This window comes from Pituophis catenifer, unplaced genomic scaffold (genome assembly GCF_029215685.1).
Source record: "Pituophis catenifer annectens isolate HBS135680 unplaced genomic scaffold, rPitCat1.0.hap2 SCAF_7, whole genome shotgun sequence".
NCBI classification, from domain to species: domain Eukaryota; kingdom Metazoa; phylum Chordata; class Lepidosauria; order Squamata; family Colubridae; genus Pituophis; species Pituophis catenifer.
Window position 1 is genome coordinate 27,988,036 of NW_027256887.1, and position 21,465 is coordinate 28,009,500.

General features: G+C 40.9%; 1 pseudogene; it reads left to right on the forward strand.

Annotated features, from left to right (window-relative positions):
• The first annotated feature begins 1,119 nt into the window (after positions 1-1,119).
• On the forward strand, positions 1,120-20,340 carry LOC139319821 (uncharacterized; annotated as a pseudogene).
• Positions 20,341-21,465: the final 1,125 nt, after the last annotated feature.

Genomic DNA, 21,465 nt, shown 5'->3' on the forward strand with positions numbered 1-21,465 from the left:
TTAAATTGAATGCAAGTCTCCCCCTTCTTCCAATTGAATGACAGTATCACTTTTAGGGATATGACACTATCTCATCTTGTAAATTGAAGTTTGCCCTTGTAATAAAAGCTATTAAACCTAAAAACAGAAAATGAGATAATATTAAATTATTATGGCTCAGAAGAAACACCACCATTAAGACAGTTTTACTTCCTAAATTGCTATTTTTATTTCAAATTTTATCAATTTGTTTGTCTTGTTAATGCTCATACAATAGCAAAAAGTATTTCTTAACTATACTTTCTGGGAAAGGATTGTGGTGTTGTAAAAATAAAAGACTTATACAGTACTTATAAACATCTCATGGGTTGGTTTGGAACTCAGACTTTATCTTTTTATTATGAGGCTTCTGTTCTAGGTGTAAAACTTTGGCAGAAAAAAACAATTCCAGAGGTTAAAATCAGCTGTTTATACTTTTGTGTTTATGCAGGTGACACTGCAACTGCAGGTTGACTTTTGCAGTCAACTAGTGTGTCCAATAAAATATCCAAGTACTGTCTGGAAATTGAACCTGCTAACAGCATTGAATAAAGACCCACCAAGAGTAAGTTATGAGATTCTGTTTTTATGTTACTGTTTTTGTCACTGCGTTATTTTATTTACCAGCTGAGCTAATTATTTCTGGACTATCAGACTTTCCATACCTTGCCAAGAATTGTTATCAAAAGCTACTACGCATGTCCATCCACCCACATTCCTTCACACTCTTTCTTTTGTTCTCATGCCACGGAGGTGTCGACTGCTGAAAAGCAGCCGGCCCGAACTATTTCAAAATGTAGCAATTATTTTTCTTAGTTAGTGAGATGTTTTATTTTCTTTACAACAAATAAATGAGTTTTATTAGAGAACTTTTCTTCGGGTTTTCTTTTCAGAATATTGCAACTTGGAGAAAGCCATGACCCATCCTCTAATTAATCAGGGTGATTGTCCCAGAGCCAATGATGGGATTAATTGATGCCCTGACATCTGGTAGCAGACGGACGGTTGATTTATGGCTTTTTCCTTGTTTTGTTATTTCTGATAAGAGCGCATAGGCAATTAGTTTTTAGCTACTGAGGTACGCTAATTATTTTTGCTAAGATGCCGAAGAAGAAGAAGAAAAACAAATACAAAATGTATTTAGCTGAGAAGGTGGCAAAAAGGAGGTTTTCAAATTTCCAGCCTCTTGCTACAGCTACGCAACTGGGACAAGAAGGTGCCATAGGTGAGGAAGATCTGAAAATGCTTTCGGAAACACATCAAAGGAGAGATATCAGAACAGCTGCTTTTGAAGATAATGAATTGCGACTGAGGTCGGTAGCTTTTCCTTCTCAGATTACAATGTGCTTGGTGCTAGGCCAAGAAAGTTTCCACAAACTGCCGAGCATTCTTCCTCACATATATAGAGAGAAGTAATTTACTATCCTCCTCAAAGCCCTGAAATCACCCAGCATGAGATGGCCATCAAATCCTACCATGAGCATGTAAAATATTATGAAAATGAACTGTTTCGATTTAAGAGAGATTTGTTTATGCTGGAACAAGAAAAGGCAGAGCCCCGTGACTTAAGTTTTTCAAAAAGCGCCATCTTGTCTTCTTCCTCAGAGCCAAAGACACTCCCCCTGGTGGATTCTGTGTCAGGCCAATTAAGGCAGAGAGCACTACATACGTCACATGAAAGTCTCCCTGATCAAGTTACACATAAACCTGCCACGCAGTCATTTCTTGTAACTGCAAAGCTGCCCGAAACTAAAGGTGCAGCACCATCTGCTGGCGAAAGTAATTTACTACAGGAAGCTGAAACAGAACGAAGCGTAGATGAACACTTTAAATTACTACAGCAGACCCTGGCAAACCTGTCTCTAACTCATTCAGAGATTCAAGCTGAAATGCCACAAGTGTCTCCACGGGCCCAAACTCCAACACCCCCTGGTGGTGTTGGTGCCCTTTTAGATGGAACACAACCACGCTTAGTGCAGCAAAGGCAAATGACTGCATCTCCAGCAGGTCATGCTAATATTGCAGCTCAAGCACAAATGGCAACTGGAATACAGCACATTCCATATGTGCCCCAGCTACAAATGCCTACATATGTGCCACAGCCACAAGTGCAAATAGGGCCAGCTCCTGGTCCACCTCCAAAGGCACAACCAAGACCATTTTTAGGTCCACAACAGGCACAGCAAATACCACAGGCATTTCTGCCAGCATAGCCAGCATACCAAATGCAGGCTCCTTACCAGGCATTTTCTGTCTCTCCACTAACTGGGGAGTCAAAACTAAAAATGTCAGGACATAATTATAAAGCCTGGGTCAGTGAGATTACACTATTGCTTCTTAGAGAAGGCACTCACTGTATGGTTTTCAACCCTCCTGCTCAGCCTTGGACTTTTGCAATAAGAGATTTAGAGATAAGGGCTCGCACAACATTATTGATGTCCATGGATACTGAACTGCAGGTCACTTTTCCACCAAATACAACAGCCCGACAAATTTGGGCTGAATTGGAAAATTGCTACAGGCCTGTCTCAATTGAATCTTCATGTTTACTCATGTCTCAACTCCACGGTTCGAGATTGAAACCTGGTGAACAAATTGGAGGGCATTTGACCAAACTGAAAGGACTAAGAACAGAATTAAGAGAAAGAGGCCATAACATTGAAGATATTCAAATGATCAGCATCATTATTAACTCTTTGGATTATGAATGGAAAGATGCTGTTACAAAAATTAACCAAGTCCCAATTGCTCAACGCACAGTGGACAATGTCTGTAGACTTTTAATTGAAGAAGAGGCATTCATGTTGGCCACGCAACATTTGAGAAGACCACCCGCATCAAGAGCTCCAGCTAGGTGCCCCTTCTGAGGAAGGACCTACGCTCCAAGGATGCCAAGGTGCAACACCTGCGATCGTGTGGGACATGCCACTCGGGATTGTCCCCAACGAGTTCCAGCTCCCGTCACGTACCAGCCCAGAGGAACAGATTCCAGAGGCAGAGGCAGAGGTGGAAGACAAGGTTGTCGTGGTCCCCGGCGTGATCCACAAACTCCACTCGCCACATTGGCTTTAACCAATGATCCACAACCTCAACCAGAGTACAACAGACGATTCCTGTGGACTTTGGACAGTGGTGCAGCATTGCATGTTACCTACAGAAAGGAACTTTTCACAGAGATTCACGAGCCTGAACCAGAACTACGTGAACTTTATTCTTTTTCAAATCATCCTTGTCAGGTCAAAGGAAAAGGAACTGTTTATGTTGAAGAGCTCGATGCATTCATTCCTGATGTTTATTACATACCAACAGCAACCAGTAATTTGCTTAGTCAGAGTCACTTGTCTAGAATGTTAAAATTTCAGGTTCACCACCTTGAAAATGCAAGTTACATAGTTATATTGTTGCTGGAACCATATTAATTGGTGGTGTTTATTACTTAAAGCCAAAGCCTAAAACGCAAACACAGGCAAGTATACACACTCCAAAAAGGGAGAGCACAGGCCCAGAGAGAGATGCTCCAGAGAGAGATCCTGTTGCTATTCCAAAGGGTCCTAAAGCCAACAAAAAGAGAGTTGGTAAACAGGTTGCTCAGAGCAAGCCTGAGGTTCCTCATAAAACTGTTAATGTTGAGAATTCACTAACTGGTAAACCTTTGCATTCCAGGTGTATCCATAAATGGCATAGAAGATTGGGGCATGCCAGTTTCCATGTTCTTAGGAAGATGCCGGAGTTCGCAAAAGGTTTGGATCTAAAGGGGTGTAAGGTGTTTTTGGATTGTGCTGTCTGCAAAAAGGCCAAATCCAAAGCAGCAGCCATTCCCAAACGCACTACACGCCTGTCAACACACATTTTTGATTTGGTTCACACTGACATAGTTGGTCCATTCCCGCCATCATTTGGTGGTAGAAAATATTTTCTAACAATTGTTGATAATTACTCTAGGTATGGATATGTATATCCTATGAAAGAAAAATCAGAGACCTTTCAGATCTTTAAAGACTTTGCAGCCCTTGTTTCTACCCAACACCAAGTTCTCATTGCCAGAATCCAGAGTGATCGTGGTGCCGAATTCATGTCTCAGCGTTTCCAGGACTGGATGCGTAAGAATGGAATTATTCATCAGACTTCAGCCCCTTACACACCGGCTCATAATGGGGTCGTAGAACGAAGACAAGGGGTACTGCAAACCATGATGCATTGTCTCCTAGAAGATGCCAACCTTGGTAAGATATACTGGGGTGAAGCTATAAAATATGCAAATTACATTGTGAACCGTACTTGGAGCAGTGTAACAAATCAGACTCCTTTCTTCATGTTGTATGGCTACAAGCCCGATCTTAAAAACATCCATATTTTTGGTTCATATGCTATGGTGAACATTCCCTTAGCTCAAAGAAGAAAAGGAAGTCCAGCAGCAAAAAGATCTAACAATGCATATGAGATGGTTCTTGTTTATGTTGATGATATTGTCTATATTGGTCCAAATAAGCAAATGAGTGAAATTTTTGCCAAAGCTTTGCAGAGATATTTCACATTGAAATCATTAGGTCACATTAGCACTTATTTAGGTGTTCAGATTGAAAAAACACAGAAGGGGTTTAGTCTTTCACAAGAAGATAAAATTGAACAAATTTTGCATCATTGCAACATGAAGGATGCTAACACAACAAAGACACCCATGCAAACAGATTTTCACAACTTGACACAAGAAGCAAGTCCTGAGTTCGAGGATCAAACACTTTATCGTTCAGTTATTGGGTCACTATTGTACATTAGTAGTTGGACCAGACCCGACATTGCACTTAGTGTTAATTTTTTATCTCGACACGTAGGTAAGGCAAAGCAGTTTCATTGGACATATATTAAGAAATTATTGAGATACCTAAAATACACTAAACATTTGAAGTTATTGTTAGAACCAACACATACTGATTATGCAGAATTATGTTGTTATGCAGATTCTGATTGGGCAAGTGATAAGAAATCACATAAAAGTACTTCAGGTTATATGATGTTCTTAAATGGATGTCCTGTTTATTGGCAAGTACGTAAACAGAATTTTGTTTCTTGTTCATCTACTGAAGCTGAATATGCTTGTGTTTCAGATGCATGTAATTCTCTAACTTGGTTTGATGCTTTAGTCACAGATATCTGGACACACCCGATCCGACCGATCACCGTGATGGAAGACAATGAATCGGTGGTTTATATTTCTGAATCACATCTCACAGGTTCTAGGTCCAGACACATTGACATCCGTTATCAAAACATAAAACATTTAGTGAAAAAAGGTTTTGCTAAAATGCAATATGTATCTACACATGATCAAATTGCTGATATGCTCAACAAACCACTTCCAGCAGCTCAACATGAGTATCTGTGTAAGAAGATGTGCCTTATTTGATGATGTACTGATATTCGCTCAACTGGCAAAAGAAGGGGAATGTCACTGCGTTATTTTATTTACCAGCTGAGCTAATTATTTCTGGACTATCAGACTTTCCGTATCTTGCCAAGAATTGTTATCAAAAGCTACTACGCATGTCCATCCACCCACATTCCTTCACACTCTTTCTTTTGTTCTCATGCCACGGAGGTGTCGACTGCTGAAAAGCAGCCGGCCCGAACTATTTCAAAATGTAGCAATTATTTTTCTTAGTTAGTGAGATGTTTTATTTTCTTTACAACAAATAAATGAGTTTTATTAGAGAACTTTTCTTCGGGTTTTCTTTTCAGAATATTGCAACTTGGAGAAAGCCATGACCCATCCTCTAATTAATCAGGGTGATTGTCCCAGAGCCAATGATGGGATTAATCGATGCCCTGACATCTTTGCCTTCCTTTGTCTTGTTTTATTCTCTAGTTCCCTACTGAGATCTCTGCTTTTTAAACCAAGTATTTTATTCTTAGCCATATTTTATTGGACTGACAACTAGAAATGGTATAGTTCGTTCAATGGATTTTTTAAAATTTAAGATATAACTTGCTCTAACATGATGCTTTAATAATGTTGCCAACCCTCTGATAAATTGTTCATAGCTGATATTTAGCCCCAGTACGTAAAGCTTAAGAATCCACATTGATTCCCTTCAAGTTCAGCCAGATCCATGAATATTAAATTCTGCTTGCCCCAGAGCAAAAGTATATTCACTAAGATATTTGCTGAGATCATGAGTCTCCATGCCCCATTTTTAAAACAAAGGCATTAATAAGGAAGCAGAGCAAAAAGTAAGACATTCAAAAACAAAGAAAATGAACATTCAGTATTTTTATATTGTTGTTAATAATGAGAAGTCATGCTTCAAAGAAAGCTTTTCTGAGTTATGCTGAATAATGCAAAAAGAGCAGCATTTACAAGGCCAATAAAGAATTAGCTCTTCCTAGATACATATTGAAATGAAATGAACACTACAATAACAACATAAGAAATATTTGTAATGTGATAAAAACCTTCACGTAATGCTAGCTACTGTATGACTATATCTCCCATCAATGGCTAAATGGATAAATCTTTAGGTCAGAAAACTGTACAACATTACAAATATCTGGACAAAAAAGAAGTGTATTAAATTTTTGTTTTTCTTGTGTTACCATCAATATATTTGTAGTAAGATCAAATGACATGTAACATAAGAGCTGGTTTCACATACTTTGGTAAGCCACCAGGTTGTTTTTTTTCCATCACGAATTAAATAGAGGCTTGATTTACATATAAGGCTATGATATAAATATGCTATATTCGGTGAATGGTATATTAAGTAGAAACACACTGTAAGCTAAAGTGCATCTATCTAGTCTCCAGTCTGCCACAGAACATTCTAGAAACAAATCAACCAGCAATTGTAAGAATCCAAATCAATATTTTCTCACACAACATTAGTTCTGAACAATATTCTTCAGCTAATAACATGTACCAGTTAAGATGCTGGTTTAGGTGCAGGAAGATCCAGATTCCAGTCTAACTTTAACCACAAAAACTCACTAGTGACTTTGGGCTTCTCACCTACCTCATAGGTTGTCATTTTTGGGAGAATTCTCAGAGTTGAAGTCCACACATCTTCCTGAGATTTAGGAACACTAGTTTATTAGATTCTTGGTGTTGATTCATGGCTTGTCTAAGTCAACCAAGAAAAGATAGCCAAAATATGGGTCTGGGTCTGGCTCACCTGGCTTCTCTTCCTCTTACAGCCAGCTTTCCCAGTCTAGCTTGATGCAGGCTTCCTTCCTAGGCCCCTGTCCATTTTCCCCCTGACAGCTGGACAAAGCTAGGAAAAAAGCCAGCCCTCACCCAGTGCCCAGCTTCATTGACAGCGGGCTTGGAAAGGGCAATGTGAGCTGCACTGTTGCCTGTGTCAAGCTAGACTGGGGGGGGGGACATGAATGAGCACTGAAGAGATTGTGGAGGAGGGAAGCGAGGCAAAGGGGCGAGCAGGGGGCATCTGCAGCATGCCTGGCCTGGCAAACTTTCTAAGCCTGCCTAAAGCAGAGAGGGAGAGAGAGAGAGAGAGAGAGAGAGAGAGAGAGAGAGAGAGAGAGAGAGAGAGAGAGAGATCTGATCTAACCTCTGTGTGTGTGAGAGTGTGTGTGAGAGAGATCTGATCCAATCTCGGAGAGTTATATCAGGGCTGGCGGCGGTGTGCTTTCTCTCTCTCTCTCTCTCTCTCTTTTTCTCTCTCTCTCTCTCCCTCCCTCCCTCCCTCCCTCTCTCTCTCTCTCTCTCTCTCTCTCTCCCCCTCCCTCCCTCACACACACACACACACACACACACACATACACATATATAAACACACAAACAGGTTGGAACTTTCTTTCCTCCCACCACCCTCCCACCTCCCCCCCCACTGGAGACCCCTGGATTCCCTCCCCAACCCTGCCTGTCTCATACAGGCACTACCCACATGAGTGACATAGAGTTGGCCATGCCCACTCAGTCACATGAACCCCCCCCAGCCACACCTACCTGGTCATTAGGAAGAAACAGTTGTTAAATTATTTGAATCCCACCACTGGTAGTAAAAACGTATTATTCAGGTTAAATTGCCATGTTGAAACTTTGCAATAAATACGTGGGTTTTGGGTTGCAGTTTGGGCACTCTGTCCCTAAAAGGTTCGCCATCACTGCCCTACACTATTTCTGAGACAAGAAGAGACTGACTGGTAGTCCAGTCTCTTCTTGAAAGCTTCCAGTGATAAAGGCAAGCTGTTCCATTGGTTGATTGCTCTGACAGAAAATGTTTCCTTATTTCCAGATTGCATCTCTACTTGTTCAGTTTCCAACCATTATTTCTTGTCTGACCTTCATGTACTTTGGAAAATAGACTGATCCCCTCCTCTCTGTGGCAGCCCCTCAAATATTGGAACACTACTATCATGTCTGTCCTGATCCTTCTCTTCACTAGACTAGCCATGCCCTGTTCCTGCAACCATTTATCATATGTTTTAGCCTCAAGTCCCCTAATCATCTTTGTTACCCTTCTCTGCACTTTTTCTAGTCTCAACATCTTTTTTAAAGTGTGGTAACCAAAACTGGATGCAGTATTCTAGGTGTGGTCTTACTAAGGCTTTATAGAGTGGTATTAGTACATCACTTGACCTTGATTGTATCCCTCTGTTAATGCAAGTTAGGATTCCATTGGCTTTTTTGGCTGCCACTGCACACTCTTAACTCATATTTAATTGCTTCTCCACTAATATTCCACTATCCCTCTCACAGTTACTGCTATTAAGCCTGGTTTTACACAATAAATATGTGTATGGTTTTTCTTGCCTAAGTGTAAGACTTTACTTTTCTCTACCTTGAATTTCATTTTGTTAAGATCCATCTGGATGTTAAGATCCATTTGGATCTTGAGCCTATTATCTAGGGCTGTGATGGCGAACCTATGGCATGTGTGCCAGAGGTGGCATGCAGAGCCCTCTCTGTTGGCATGCGCGCCATCGCCCCAGGTCAGATCTCCATGGCGTTTCTTTTGTGAGCTTCTGTTTCCCTGCAAACGACGAAACAGAAGCTCACGAAAGAAAAAGATCTTACCTCTTTCCCCGCTGCCAGTGTTGGTATGCCCTGCCTCCCGCCGGCCAGCTCTTCAGGTCTCTGCTGCGCATGCACACATGTCCGGGCATGCGCATGTCCATGCATGCACGTGTTCGCACATGTGCACACACCTTTCAGTTTCAGAAAAAAAGAAGGAAGTGTCTAAAAGGTTCGCCATCACTGATCTAGGGTGTTGGCTATTCTTGCCAGCTTAGTATCACCCTCAAATTTGATAAGTCTAATGCCTTGCTGAAGTATAAGTATATTATGTCCACAGGATTTCTCTGGTATAGTAATTTAGTCACTGTGTTGAAGACTGAAATAAGATTGGTTTGGCATGATCTGCCAAACTGCATCACTTATGGTCAGACTTACGTATTGTATACAAAATTGTACATAATAATGTTTTGCCTGTAAATGATCTTTTCTGTTTTAATCGCAATAATACGTGTGCGAACAACCGCTTCAAATTCAATGTAAATCGTTCTAAACTTGACTGTAAAAAAAAATGATTCTTTTAATAGAGTTGTCAAAATCTGGAATGCTCTACATGATTCAGTTGTCTCAGCTACAAATTTTCAGTTTTAGTCACAAATTGACTTCTGTGGACCTCACTTAATACTTAAGAGGTCCGTAGAGGGGGCGTGCATAAGCGCACTAATGTGCCTATCATCCCTGTCATTGTATTTTTATATTATTCCTGTTTTTGTTTCTGTTTGACAAATTACAATAAATAAATAAAAAATGATCTGTTTTTAATAAACGCATGCTGACTTTTAGTTATTACTTTACTCGTTTCTAAATGTTGGTGGATCTGTTTTTTTATTATCTTCCTGGGTATTGATGTTAGGCTGATTGATCTGTAGTTTCCTGGGTCTGTTTTTTTTTTTCTTTTTTGAAGATTGGAAACACATCAGCTCCTTTCCAGTCCTCTGGTAGTTCCCCAGTGCTCCAGGATTTTTGAAAGATGTGGTGCAGTGGTTCTGAGATGATATCTGCCAGCTTCTTTAGAACTCTGGGATGTAATCCATCAGGTCCCGGTGATTTGTATTCATCAAGATCAGACAGGTTTTCTCTTACCATTTTTTTTTTTTTGCTTATTTTAACTTTTATTTCTAGTCTGTCTTTTACAATAATGTTTTGATAGGTTGGACTATTGTTTCTCTTTGTATGGAGATGGATGCAAAGAATGAGTTAAGCAGCTCTGCTTTTTCTCTGCTGCCTGTTACTTCCTTGCCATCTTCTCTTTAGTCAACCGACCATTTCTTTGATTTTTTTCTTGTTATTTATATGTTGAAAGAAACTTTTTTTTATTATCTTTGACTTTTGTTGTAAGTCTTTGTTCATTCTGAGCCTTTGCTTTTCTGACTTCGTTTTTGCACATTTTGGCAATCTGTTGATAGTCTGCCTTAGTTATGTGTTCTTCTTTCCACTTTTTGTACTTGTCCTTTCTGTCTTTCAGTTTATCAGAGAGATCTGTGTGTAGCCAGGCTGGTTTCTTCTTTGATTTCTTGGCTTTTCTTTTTCAGTGATATTGTGTTGGACTGGGCTTTTATGATAATATTTTTCAGAGTTTTCCAAGCTTCTTGAATTATTTTCCCCTTTATGATTTTGATCCAAGGAATCTTTCCTAAGTTCTCTCTGAGTTTGTTAAAATCAACTCCTTTAAATTCTAGGACTCTGGTATCATTATGTTCTATTGCTTGTGTTTGCATTAATTCTAGTATGACATGTCACTTTCACACAAGGTTCCTGCGGTTTCAACTCCCTCTATCACTTTGTAAAAATTAAGTTCAGTATGGCTGTCCCTCTAGTTCCCTCCTCTACATTTTGGACAACAAAGTTGTCGGCTAGATTGGTCAGGAACCTATTCAATTTCTCACTTGGTGTGGAATTAGTATTTCAATTGATGTCAAGGTAATTGACTCATTGACATCAATGAGTCCCCCATTACTATTGTAGTGTGTTTCCTACATATATATGTTAGTAGGTTGGCAAAAAGTACATCTATTTTTTTCTACTTGGTTTGGTGACCTGTAGTATTCACCTATGGCAATGTCATTCTTTTTTTCTTTTATATTGACTGATATGCATTCTAGGACGTTTTCATCTTTGGTTTTGTGCATTTCTGTAGCAATGTAGTGGTCCTTTACATACAGTGCAACTCCACCTCCTCTTTTATGGGGTCTGGTTTTTTTGGACAGTTTGTATCCTTCTATCAGTATGTTCCAGTCATGGTTTTCATCCCACAAGTTTCTGTAATTCCAACTATATCATATCATATCTACCTTCATGTATTAATAATTCAAGTTCACCCTGTTTGTTCCCCATACTTTGTGCATTTGTATATAGGCACTTGAGATCTTTATGTCTGACTCTGGGCATGCTTCCTATGTCTCCTATTTGGTGTTTGAGTTTGTCTTCCTTCCCATCCCGCCTTACCTTATTATTTGACTTGTTTTCTATGAGGTTTTGCTTGGAATTGGGTCCTGGAGATTGGCCACCTTCCCCCCTCAAATTTAGTTTAAAGCCCTCCTGATAAGTTGAGCCATTCATTTTCTGAAAACATTTTTCCCAGTCTTTGTGATGGAAGCCCACCCCTTGCCAAAAGCCCATCATGGAGGTAGTGCAGACCATGGTCCAGGAATCCAAATTTTTTTGGCGACACCAACCCTTTAGCCAGTGGTTCACTTCTAGAATTCTTTGTTCTCTTATCAGATGTTGACCTTTCATTGGAAGTATACATGAAAAAATTACTTGTGCACCTAACTCCTTAACTTCCTTGCCTACCTGCTCGTAATCACTCAATATCACTCCAGTGCCTGGAGGCTGTATGGATCTGGATGGGGAGGAACAAGCTCAAGCTCAACCCTTCCAAGATTGAGTGGCTGTGGTTCCCAGCATCCCGATATAGTCAGCTGACTCCATCGCTGACTATCAGGGGCGAGTCTTTGGCCCCCGTGGAGAGGGCGTGCAATCTGGGTGTCCTCCTGGATATGCAGCTGTCCTTGGAGGAACATCTGACGGCTGTTGCCAGGGGGACCTTTTGTCAGGTTCGCCTGATCCGCCAGTTGTGCCCCTTTCTTGATCGGGATTCCATGCACACAGTCACTCATGCTCGTCACCTCTCGACTGGACTCTGCAACGCTCCCCTTGAGGAGCACCTGGAGGCTCCAACTGGTCCAGAATGCGGCCGCGCGGGTAATTATGGGAGCTGCATGGCGCTCCCGCATAACACCGCTCCTGCACGAGCTGCACTGGCTCCCAGTGGTCTTCCGGGTGCACTTCAAGGTGTTGGTTACCACCTTTAAAGCGCTCCATGGCATAGGACCTAGTTATCTTCGAGACCGCCTTCTGCCACCGACGACCTCCCATCGACCTGTGCGCTCCCACAGAGAGGGCCGCCTCGGGGTGCCATCAGCCAAGCAATGCAGGCTGGTGACTCCCAGGGGGAGGTCCTTCTCTGTGGGGGCTCCCACCCTCTGGAATCAGCTGCCACCAGAGATAAGGAGAATCCAAGACCTCCGTGCCTTCCGCCATGCCCTTAAAACTTACCTTTTCCAACAAGCTGGGCTGGCCTAACAAATCTTTTAAATGATTTTAAATTTGTTTGTCTTTTTAAATTTTGAGCCAAATTGAGATATTTCTTTTTAATCTGTTCTTAATGTATTTATTATGTGTTTTTATTTGGCTGTACACCGCCCTGAGTCCCTAGGGAGAAGGGCGGTATATAAATTTGAAGTAAAAAAAAAAAATATTGTTCTGAAGTCCTTTTTTGTGTCATTTGTCCCTACATGTAGTAGTAGAAAAGGTTAGTAATCTGTGGGTTTTATTATTTTGGTTAAGTTCTCAGCTACATCTTTGATTTTTGCTCCATACCTCCCTAGTTTGTATATCTGGTCTGCAGATGGCTGGTTCTGTTCCTTTGGGAATAAAATTCCCTATCACCAACACTCACCTTCCTTTCTTAGGGGGTGCAGTCTGGGGTGCTTTTCTGTTTATCTCAGGTGAGTTTGTTGATGTGACTTTTTAGGGATATTTGATGATGTCTCTTTTCTAACTGTTTGCATGTTTTCTTTGAGGGGGAGGTTGTAGGTCTGAGTATTTTCAACTAGGGGGAGAAATTGAAATGCTCAGTTTTAATAGGGGCTGCTTCTGTTTGGATTAGATTGGGCAGCAGGGGTTTGTTAGATGTGTGCTGGTGTTTTATTTGATTATTGTGTTTCCTTCTATGTGTGACATACCTCCATTTGTCTTCCTCCAAAGGTTTATCAACAGGATCAAATTCTCTGGGAGTTATTTATTCATTATTTGGTTCAATTTGGGCATAGCTTTCTTGCGTAGGTTGGAGTTTGGCTAGAACTGCCTCTAGATCCGTTACTTTCTCTCTAGTAGTTCACACACTTACACTTAATACATGTATAATCTGGGTATTCTTTGGGCATCAGCACATACCTATAACATATATTGCATACCACAATAGTATCAGTTACCTGTTCCATGAGTTTGTTTCTTTTTGCTGGTTCTTTTAAGAGTAAAAGAACCAGCAGTTTTTTCTTTCCTATCCTTTTTTTTTTTTTTTTGGTCTTTTTATGCTTGTTTTTATACCTTGTTATTTATTTTACTTGCTTACTATTATGTTAGTTTTATTTATCGTTTTCTTCCCTATTTTTTAAAAATTGTTTCAGCTCCAGTTCCTCCCTATCTTATTATTTAAGATTTGCCTTATTTGATTAATCTTTATTAATCCTTAATTATTCTTTCTTGATTTCTAATTTTCCACTCTTGTCCTTATTATTTGCCTATTTATTTAACTTTTATTTTCTATCCTGTATTTATTTTTATTCTCTACAGGGGTCTTCCCATCCTGCCTTTGGAATCTCAGGCTTAATTTGTTGCCTTCACTTCTGTTGTTCACTGCTCCGGCCTCTCTCTGTTTTCTCTGCTAGCAGCTTCGGTGCTCAGATCTTTTCAGCCTCATCCCTTAAATATATTTATGGAGGATGCATTTCTCAAAAAGCTATAGTCATAATATATGTATGCAGGATTTTGTAGGGTTGCCAGGTGTCCACTATTTGAGTGGACAGTCCACTTTTTTCACATTATGTTCACTATTTTTTTTCACAAAATAGTGGACATTTTTTTATTCAAAAGGTTATGATGAAATGGTATGTTATCTAAAGCTGTACAGTCTAAGCGAATAAGGATAGGAGAATCGTGTTTTGTCTTTTTTTTTCATAAGTTAGAATGAAACAAAGATCGAATGCTCATTGCAATAATCACATTTTACACAACAGCGCAAAAAATGCATTAAAGCAGTTATCTTTTGATATCAAAAATGTAGTGTTGAAGATTTTTGCCGAATTTTTGAATTCTGTGAAGAAACGAGAAGAGTTGAAATCATTTTTTGAGTTTTGCGAGTCAGAATTCCATGAAGTTTTGCGCCATGTTCCAACACGTTGGTTAAGTTTGTTTAAAGCGGTCGAAAGACTTCTTTTAAACTGGATACCTCTAAAATCGTATTTTATTTCTCTTGGATCTGATGAGTGCCATAAGGTTATCTGGAACCTTATTTCGGATCAGGAAAATGAACTCGCAAAGGACGATGAACCAACAATTTCAGAATTGTATTTATATTTCATGCACTTCTTCATGTCAATAATGCAAGACACCCTACTGAAGCTGGAAAGCAAGAAAATTCTTGCATGTGATCTTCACATTATCATGTGTAAGCTGCATGATTCTTTGCAAAAAAAATACGATGAGCAGTTTTTTGGAATGAAAGTTTTATTTGCCTTAAGTAAAAAACATTTGCCTGAGAATGCCGTGCAAAAATTCAAGAAAGAAGCCATCAACGTGTATCAAAGAGCCATTGCATACCTAGAAAAGTGGTATAATTTCACCGATTCAGTATATGAGACGCTAAATTGTTTCAATCTAATTGATCGCAATAATCCTCCATCTGGTTATTATCACCATGGCAAGAAGAAGAGTGTTGTTGACCCAACACTCTCTTCGATGAAATTTCTGCCTTAGAAGAAGTTTATGTTCATCTGCAGGGCGATAAGTGGACGTACTTTTTCAAGAAAGAGCCAGCTCTGAGTTTACTGAAACTGTTCCAGTATTGTGCATCAATTCCGGTATCAAATGCAAATGTTGAACGAATTTTCAGCGTCATGGGAAATTTGTGGACTGACGAACGTAACTGACTGCTTGTATCAGTTCGAAGTGAACTTTGTATATTTTTTAATATTTCTCAACGTTGTACTGAAATTAAAGAATTATTCCTTAAACACAAAGAATTGATCAAAGCTGCGCAGTCAAATAAAAAATACACATGACAGCAAAGTAAAATGTAATTTAATATTTTACATATTATTATAATATATTTGATGTTTTGAATTTTAAGTAAAGTTTTGAAGTGATTATTTTAATACGTGTTAAAATGTTTGTAAGAAAATATATAATTTAATTGTAATTTTTTTTTATTTTTTTACTACTTAACACCCCGCCACTTGTCTGCTATTTTTTGGAAGCAGACCTGGCAACCCTAGATTTTAGTTGGCACATCTAAGAACAATAGTATGAATGTCCTACTTCCAGCTTTTCTAGAAATAGAGTGTATTTGTGAATTTCTGTTCCAGATTCCATGGTTATTGCACATCCATGCTCACAAAGAGTTCTGTGGTTATAAATGATAATTAGGGCCCAATGATTATTAGAAAAATAATCTGCTCCATCTTGATTTCTCTAGCAAGATGTGCTAGCAGCTATTCCAGCTGTTCTGCAATCGCTGAAATGAACTTATTTTCTTCCTGTTTGAAAGATTCAGAGAATTAATGTCACATAAAGAGTTCCTTGTAATAGTTCCACAGCTATTTGTTGACATTTATGATAAACTGAGGACATGTAGAAACAAATATAGATTTACAACTTTATCATTCACTTAAAACTTACTCATTCTTCATTCACACACATTGTATAGAATGCAACTCAGTCTCTAGTTGGTCAGACTAGATTTGATTTCCAGAAGAAGGGAGGTGGAAAGCCATTGTGCATGAATCTCTTTTGCATAATGGCTGTTAAGTACTACAGTTTTCATCTCCTTTCATAACTTCCCATAAAGCTTCACCAATCCTAGCATGGATTGGCCCCATACCTCTTAGTACTTTTCTACTTGAATGCCATAGCTGCAATCAGTTTATTCGAGAATAATTGCTTATTTAAGCACCATTTCTTGTTGAGTTTTCATTCTGTTGTTCAGTTGTTTTTATGCATGCTATATAAATTGAAATCTATCAGAACAAATAAATTTGTAATTGAATCAGCAAGGGCTGAAGGTTCACTGGAATAATACAAATTTTAATTGTTTACAAACTATTAGGTGTGTAGAGGCTAAATGAACTAATGTGGGAAGAACATTGCAGAGATCGGGGGCTACTAAAGAGAAATCCTGTCATCTGGATAATCCCCCCTTCACTTTTTGAAGTGAGGAGAAGGGAATTCTTAGCAGGATCTCCTACCTAGACAACTAATTCAAATTTCCAGATTCAGTATTTTTCATCCACACTTTCAAGTATGTGTGGAAGCATATTGTATTTTGCATTCGTATATATTAGATTTATATCCTGCTTTTCAGTCAAGAGTTTAAGGCAGTTTGCAAAGAGTGGCTTTCTCCTATTTTTCTTTGGAATTCTGGGAGTTGAAGTCCACAAGTGTTAAACCTTGCTAAGATTGAGAAACCCTGAAATAAATAAACAACAAATCCAAAGCAACAGACGAGAGATATGATAAAATGGAATTCAGAGTTCAAAGCATGGCACAAGGAAAACATGACAGAGTTGAGACTGCAAAAGTTCTCAGTATTTTATCTCAGAGAGGGAGGCCAATAAATCAGCCATGCTTAGCCAGATGTCCAGCTGAAGTAAATTACTCATTGAGTCGACTCTCCTGCCAGCCTGACCTGTATCTGACCTGCAGATCAGCCCTCTGCTGTTGCAACTCTAAAGCACACTTCTGCTTGGGACAGGGTGGGGCCTGAAGGGCTATCAGTGGATGTTCTGGGGACTTGCTGAATCTGTCTCAGCTGGAGTGGAGTTACTGATTTTAACGTTGTTGGGATAACCCCCTCTCCAATATTATTACCCTAGAAGCCCTTGGTTTTACTTTCTCTTCCTCATCAGAAGATGAGTGCAGCAGGAACATATTATCATCAGATAGATACAGAGTTGGTTGAACAATATACCCAACAGGTGTATTTCAGTGGTTCCAAGAATGTATGGAGTGAAGTATTTTCCATTTTTTTTATTAATTAAATTTATATGGCATCCATCTCACTGTTAAAGTGACTCTGTATCCCAAGATACTGTCTAGTTTTCCAATTTTAGGGGACAAGGGGGAATTACTTGGGATTAAAAATTATTTGAGAAGCTGGAGGAACTGGCAAAAACCAGCAAGATAAATGTCAACAGGTGCATATATAGGTATTTTATGGGTATTTTAAATTATGGGTATTAATTCAGCCAAATTTATTTAATTCATTTTATTCGATTTTAAATTTTGTATATCTATGTGTTTTATTTCATGGCTGTGCACCGCCCTGAGTCCTTCGGGAGTAGGGCGGTATAGAAATTCAATAAAATAAATAAATAAATAAATAAATAAATAAATAAATAAATAAATAAATAAATATAGGATCTTGATAGGAAAAGTGAAAGGCATGATGAGGGAATTTATATTGGGTAGCAATACATGCAAAAAGAATATGTGTACCTTGGTAGATCAGAAGTTGAACTTGAGCCAACAGTGCAAACAAATATAATCCTAGAGTTACATCAGGCGAGTGAGGAGCCAGGAGCCAGGTTGAAGTGAACAACAACTCTTTAATATACAGTGAGAATCCAGCAAATGTACAGTAGATCAGCTCTCCTTATATAGCTTCTTGCACAGGGTACTAGCCAATAATCATCGAGCTTTTTCCAGCTTAATTTTCCCTCCAAAATTAGATACATAAAACTCCTCCCCTCCCAGAAGACACTTAGGCAACTATTTACATACATAATCATGCAGATGACTAGGGCATTCCCTGATTCTAGTTGACCTGTGCAATTCAGTCTGAGGCGGGGATTTGGGCTGGTCGGAGGGACTCTTTGTCTCTCCCAGCCCAGCCAATGGAACCTCCTGGATTTTTTAATAGGTGTTGCACTCTTTGGATGGGCCTGGCTTCTTGAGAGGGCGGCGCTGGACACCGAAGTCATCAGGTAAGCCCTCCAGCCATTTTGGGTTTGAGTTAGCTGTTGGAGGAATGGTTGGCGAGTCAGGGACTGGTTTGTCTGTTTGGTAGTCTGGCTCGGTGGGCATTGTTTGGCCCAGGTGTTCCCTTAACTGGTCTATATGTCTGCGCCATACTCTTCCATTACTCACTTCGACAATATAAGACCTGGGCCCAGTAATGTCAGAGATCTGCCCAGCCACCCAGAGGGGACCGTCTGCGTAATTTCTTGCGAACACCGGAGACCCAATGGAGAAGCTTCTAGCCTTACTCTCGGCTTCCATGTACCCGTCAGGGGAGTAATTGTGGTACAGCCTATCTAGGTTGAGGCAGAGTCTCTGGCCCATTAAGAGCTCAGCCGGACTTCGTCCCATCAGAATGCACAGGGTTACATGTTGGGCTGCCAGGAAAGTATCAGGAAAGTATCAATCCTGGCCGCCAGTCTCCCGGCCCGAGTCTGGCCAATGCCTCTTTGGCTGATCTCACAAATCTTTCAGCTTGACCATTACTGGCTGGATGAAAAGGTGCTGTGAGTGCATGTCGGACCCCAATCCCCACGAGGTATCCTTCGAACTGTGTAGCTGTGAGTTGAGGCCCGTTATCGGACACCAATGTGTCTGTTAGCCCATGTGTGGTGAATAGTTTCCGGAGTGCTTTAATTACAGCCTCTGCAGTGATGGAGTGCATTAATATTATCTCCAGCCACTTAGAATAAGCGTCCACCACTATAAGAAAAGTTTGACCATGGAATGGGCCTGCAAAATTGATATGAATACATGACCAGGGTCCCCGGGGTCTTTCCCATTCTTTAGCTGGGGCCGTTGGGGGAGCAGGGCGAGATTCCTGACAGGAGGTACACTTGGCCACCTGTTCTGTCCCCATCGCACGCATACACACAAACAGACAGCCAGGAGTTAATGAATCAAACAGTCAGGAATTCCTTTAAGATAACAGTCTTGGCAGCGAACCATGAACTGCCTGCCAAGAGATTTTACTCACTAAGGGAGGTTTTTTCTCCTCAGTCCGATATACCAAATTAATTCCTCAAAGCAAAGAATTGTCAAAGTCCAGCCGAAGAAATCCAAAAAGAGATTCTAACAGGGTTCTAGAAAGTCACGATATGACTTCCGAGCTTTTCAATTTGTCCGTCACAAGATCTGAATAACCGACACACCCCCTTTTATCCCTTGTGGGGTGTGGTGCAGTGACTCAGCTCAATCTCTGGCCCGCCCACGCCTCTTTCTCTGCTGCGCGCGCTTATCCTTCCGACGCTGTCTGGGATCCAGCCAAAACTCATCCCCCTCACTCTCTATCTGTGGCTGCTCCGAAGTGCCTTGCTCCTGGCATATCTCTTGACCTTCAGAGGAAACCTGAGGCATTGCCAGAGAGGAGGGTCCTGGAGAGAGAGGCCTTGTCAAATCCTCTCCTTCACCTTCTGAGTCCTCTCCCTCTGTTAGGAAAGACTCGGGGGTCGGAGTCACAACACCACCCATTCGGCAATGCTGTTGTCCATGTTGGGCCACCATACATAGCTCCTTGCCAATCCCTTCATCCTCACAATTCCCGGATGCCCAACATGCAATGTGGCCAACACTTGTTCCCGTAGACACATCAGCACAACCACCTGGTCTCCCCACAGCAAGCAACCCGCTTGAGTAGACAGCTCATGCTGTTTGCAGATAAATGGTTTAAATTCCCTGCCCACAGAACCTGCCAGCCACCCCCTATGCACCCAGCCAATAACAGTTTGCAACACAGAGTCTTTAGCAGAGGCCCTTGCAACTTCAGCAAAAGTAAGAGGCCCAGAGTCCATAGAGTCAATAAGCAGAACAGGAATGCCAGGAGTTGGGTCTTCCAGCAAATCCGGCAGCGGGCACCTGCTGAGGGCATCGGCATGCCCAAGGCTCTGATCCGGGCGATGGATGAGGCAATAGGAATAGGCAGCCAAAAAAATAGCCCACCTAGTCAGACGGGGGGACATGGCTGCCAGAGTGGGGTGATCTCCAGCAAAAAGTCCTAGCAGGGGTCAGTGATCAGTAACGAGTTCAAAAGTCCTTCCAAACAGGTATTCATGAAACTTTTTAACCCCTGCAACAGCTGCCAGGGCCTCCCTGTCCAGCTGGCTGTACTTTCACTCAGTGCTGGACAGGGTGCGGGAGAAATAGGTGATGGGGGCTTCTAGTCCATTTGGCAGTCTATGACTCAACACAGCCCCCATGCCAAAAGGGGATGCATCGCAGACTAAGACAAGGGGAAGCAATTCATTATATTGGATAAGGAGGCTGTTGGCAGATAGAAGCCCATTGACAGCCACAACGCCTTGGCTTCTGCCTTACCCCAAACCCACAGGGATTTTTTTGTTAACAATTTGTGGAGAGGTTCAGCCACTGTGGCTTTGTCCTTTAAGAAAATCGAATAGAACTTTAAAAGTCCCAGGAACGCCTGTAGTTCCACCTTGTTCTTTGGAGTTGGCGCGTTGTGGATAGCTCTTATTTTACTTAAGTGGGGTGGGGTGAATGCCTGTCCCATCTACCTTGTATCCTAAAAATTCAACAGCAGGCACTGCTATTTGATATTTGTCTCGCTTAACTCGCAGTTCCGCGTTTCGAAAAATAGTCAGCACCTTCCTTAAACAGTTCCCTAATTGTTGCTTATCTGCTGCAGTGACAAGGACATCATCAAAATATGGGACGATCCCTAGTAGTCCTTGCAGCAGACACTCCATCACACTTTGGAATAGCCCGGGGACTACGCTAACCCCGAACTGTAGTCTTGTGCATTTGAAGGCACCTCTATGTGCTACTATAGTCTGTGCTTCTGTGGTAGCGTCATCTACCGGCAGTTGCTGGTATGCCTGCGCAAGGTCAAGTTTAGCGAAAACTTAGGTATGTAGTAGGTGCTGCACAATGGGTATGTAGTAGGTGCTGCACAATGGGGACAGGATAGGCACTTTGTTGGAGTGCTTTGTTTAGGGTGCACTTATAGTCGGCGCAAATGTGCACTGACCAATCAGACTTGAGTGGGGTGACTATCGGTGTTTCCCATTTGCATGGTCGACCGATATTAGGATGCCCTGCCAAATGAGCTTATTCAGCTCCTGATCTATTTTAGGCTTGAGCGCAAACGGCACTCTCCTCACCTTCAT